Genomic DNA, 4445 nt, shown 5'->3' on the forward strand with positions numbered 1-4445 from the left:
AACAACTCATTTTCTTTTAATGAAAACCATCTTGAATTTTAAAGAATCCTTCCTAAACATCATTTAATTTATTTTTATGAAAGCTACCTGAAATTTCAAGGTGTCATTCCTAAATATTATTGAATTCTTTCTAAATTTATAATAAATGTGTTTCTAATTCTCTTTTTTTTTGGAGTTTGCCTTAATATGTCAAAAATTACTCCATTAGTAAAGATATTTATGCATATCCAAGTGTTTACCAATATCCAGAATTTTTATGAAAGTCATCCTGAAATCCAAACAGTTTATGAAGGTTATCCTGAAGTTCAAGAAATCTTTCCTGATTTTTTGTTTAATATTTCCTGAATTAAATTATTCTCAATTTGATCGACGCATAGGGACGATTGTTTGATCATCTATAGACCGAGGCAAATCATCAAGAAAGACTAAAATCAGAGGACATTTCCAGTTAACAGTTTTAACAGCTCGTTTTTTACGTTTTCTATCATTTTAAACCTTTTCATGAAGGCTCTCCTGAATTTCTTTTTAAGTATTTCATGAAGACCATCATGAATTACCAATAGTCCTTCCTGAATATTTTATTTTAAAAGTCATGAATCCATGTGTTAAAACAGAAACATGTGCAGATCAAAAGTACACCATATAGAGATTGGGAGTTGCGAAGCTTTGGCTAGCTCGTCTTTTTGAACCAGAGCTCGTAAGTCTCTCCGGTCCCTTTCTTTCCATACCTTGTCCAAGCTCTTGTGCTAAAGCCTGTAATTTCCACAGAGAGAATAATGGATATTTGACACTAACATGCTTTGTAGTAAACACAAAAGACACGTACAAAAACAAGATGGTTGAAACATTTCAATGTTAATGAAGTTAAAGTAGCAGCAAAGTCTACAAGCTGTCACGTTCATTGATGCTTTAATCATGTAAAACATGAGGACAGATCATTGAGAAGGCAGCTAAAGATATAAACCCACTACGGTCCTTATTAGTCTTGTGATCCTTTTTGGATACAACAAAGAGAAAACAATAGTGTTTGCACTTAGAATGACATGTGTTGTTAACTTACAAAATCATTCATGTCCTTGTCACATCTGATGAGGGTTCATTGACAGAAGACAAGAACCTAGCTCTCGTAAATGTTTAGACAATTATGCATCACCATTCTCTCATGGCTTGCTCGTCATGCAAATATCAAAGACAAGTTTATCCCCATTTCAATAGCAGTTTCATCAACATGTCAATAACCTCATTGCTAAAAACAGAGAGCACCATATTGAAAATCTAAGCTTCCTCCACAAATGTAACAAGTTATTCTATTGATCAACTGCATGATATGATCTTATATAACAAATTAGATAACGAAAAGCTACAGAGCAGCTCGATCAACCACAAAATAAACAGAAAAAATCATTTCATGAATCAAAATCATCACTACCGTTTTCTAAAATTGTTGCGACTAAGCTTAAATTGTAAAATAATTCTCCTACAGCAATGAATGAAAATCTAAATACCATCATCAACAATAGGTAACAACAAGAGATGAAGACAGTCCAAATTCAAATTGGAGATAGAGAGTAGGTGTTGCGAAGCTTTGGCTAGCTTGTTTTTCTGAACTAGAGCTCGAAGATCTCTCTGGTCCTTGAACCAGAGCTCGAAGATCTTCGACGAGATCTGAACCATAGCTCTTCATTCGCCTATGATGTCACCTCTGGTTCCTTCATTTCAGGTTAAGATTTACCTCCACTTCAAATTCAATTTTGTTTGCCGGATATTTCTCCGATTCTCTTTCGCCGGATTCACATTCCCCCGATTCTTTCTCGCCGGAGGAAGATAGAGTCTTCGGTTCTCCCAATTTCTTTTCTAATTCCTATTATTATTAAATATTACAGAGTAAATAAGTTGTTGTGCTAATTTTGTCATTTTTAAGAGTCAGTGCTAACTTTGGAACAAAAACCTAAATATGTACCATTTTTGTCAATTGCCCTTTTGTTTTTCTTAACCAACTAAAATCGGCCCGCTAGGTCTCTTGCTACTGCTAGGTTTCTCTACATCGCCTTAATATATATATCGTGCTAGGTTTCCCCTATATCTAAGTTTTTAGCATATCTCTTTCTTTGGTTGATCGGTAATCATGAATTCAAAAAAAAGAAAAATGAATTCATTATCTCCCATAACGATTAATGATCTCATCCTGGAGATATTGTCGAGATTACCGTCAAAGTCAGTCGCCAGGTTTGGTTGTGTGTCGAAGCAATGGGCATCAATGTTTGGTAGTCCATATTTCAAAGAGTTGTTCCGGACCAGGTCCTCTGCTAAGCCGCGCCTCTTATTCGCCGTCGTAGAAAATGGCGACGAAAACGCACAACCCAAAGGCTGTGGTGTGTGGAGCTTCTTCTCGTTACCTCAGCTTGAGCATCCATATGAAAAATCGTCGTCTATTAAAACCAAAAAAAGAAAAACCAAAAAAAGAAAAACCAAAAAAAGAAAAAAATCGTCGTCTACGACTCTTAAAGCAGCGGCTGAATTTCATGTGAAGTTCTCTCCAAAAGGTCTATGGATCAATCATTCTTATGACCTAAGATATTGTTCATGTGGCTACGCCTCAGGCTTGTTTTATATCCATGGTAGTCGATATCAGGCTAGACCTCTAGTATGTAACCCCGTCACAGGACGATATGCCATCACACCTGATCGGTATACTTACAGAAAGGCGTATAGCTTTTTCGGGTTTGACCCAATTGACAAGCAATACAAGGCATTGTCCATGGCTTATCCATCTGGTCCTGGTCATCATAAAATTCTTACATTTGAAGAAGATGGAGATTTGAGGTGGAGAAAGATCAAATGTCCTTTAAGATATGAATTCAAGAGTGATGGGGTATGCATCAATGGAGTTTTGTATTACTTAGCTGACACGTCGGATTGGGAAGAGATGAATGAATATGAGCATATGTATATAATAGTTTGCTTTGATGTTAGGTCTGAAAATTCTCCTTTATCGACGTAGAAAGGTTTTGTCGATTGATAAACTACAAGAGCAAATTAGCTGTGGTTTTTTGGGAGGATGATGAAGACATTTATGAAATTTGTTTTTATGGGAAGAATCTCGACAAGTATTTGGAGGATAATCTCGATGTTGATGCCACTAATGAGTTGCATGTGTGGGTTCTAGAGGATTTTGAGAAAGAGGAATGGTCGGAATATGCCTACACTTGGACCGATGATAAATTCTTCCGTCGTCACCTTTCCATCGCTGGAGTAACTGCTTCAGGTGAAATAGTGTTTTCGATGCGCAAGTATATATCTAATCAACCTTTCTATGTTTTCTACTTCAATCCCGAAAGGAACACTCTCCAACGTGTTGAAATCCAAGGTTTTGGTAAAGCGTTTAAGCAACCTTGTAGCGTTCGCACCTTTGTAAACCACGTAGAGGATCTTGATGTTAACAATTTAGAACTACTCAAATCATTCCATCCTCCATTCGAAGAGACAGGGTATGTAGAGCCATCAGATTCTGAATGAGACTGAGAAGGAGGAGAAGAAGACAGGGAAGATCATTGGAGTTAGGTGAAAGCATCGGGCATGTCATTTTGTGCTCTTATGCACTCTGTTTTTTTTTTCAACCTTATCTATTTTACTGTTTTTTTCTCTCTCTTTTTTATGAGCTTTATACATCTATCCATCATTTTGTTTGGTCTTAAGAACATGGTTTTGTTGTTTCTCTTAGGTCTGTCTTAATATATAAGCTGAGTATTTTTGCTCTAATTTTCAATATTTTTTCTTCTGGATGAGAATTGTTCTCTGTTATTTTTCAACATCTTTAATTTTTGTGTTTGTTATTTGTGTGTGATGGGATCGATTTTCAAATACTTAAAGGCACTTGTAATAATGTTCACTGATTTTTAACTGTAACTGAAGAAAACATTCCGTAAGTTCTACCGTTCCTGGTTTATATAGTCTTAGTCTTCATGTTCTCAATGCTTTGAAAGGTTGGATTGTTAAGTCTTTGTTATCTTTCGGTTTCTTGGGCTCTGAAACATATTTTGATTTCCAAATAGGAGTTAGGTGAATGCATCGAGCATGTCATTTTGTGTTCTTATCTGTGCGCTTTATTTTTCTTCAACCTTATCTATTCTACTGTTGTTTCTCTCTTTAAAGAGCCTTATACATCTATCCATCATTTTGTTTGGTCTCAAGAACATGGTTTTGCTCTAATTTTGTTTCTTCTGGATGAGAATTGTTCTTGTTGTGTTTGTTATTTTTGTGTGACGGGAACAGTTTCATGATGACACCATGACTCAAATACTTAATGGCATTTGTGAAAATGTTCACTGATTTTTTTTCACTGTAATTGAAGAAAACATTCTTTCAATTCTGCCGTTCATGGTCGTCTATATTGTCTCAGTCTTCATGTTCTTAATCTTTGCAATTTCTTGTTAGCTTAGTGTTAA

The 4445-nt window shown here is 35.7% G+C and overlaps 1 pseudogene; it reads left to right on the plus strand.

The window, feature by feature from the left end:
- Positions 2147-3653, plus strand: LOC104748763 (annotated as a pseudogene).

This window comes from Camelina sativa, chromosome 15 (genome assembly GCF_000633955.1).
Source record: "Camelina sativa cultivar DH55 chromosome 15, Cs, whole genome shotgun sequence".
In the NCBI taxonomy this organism is placed as follows: domain Eukaryota; kingdom Viridiplantae; phylum Streptophyta; class Magnoliopsida; order Brassicales; family Brassicaceae; genus Camelina; species Camelina sativa.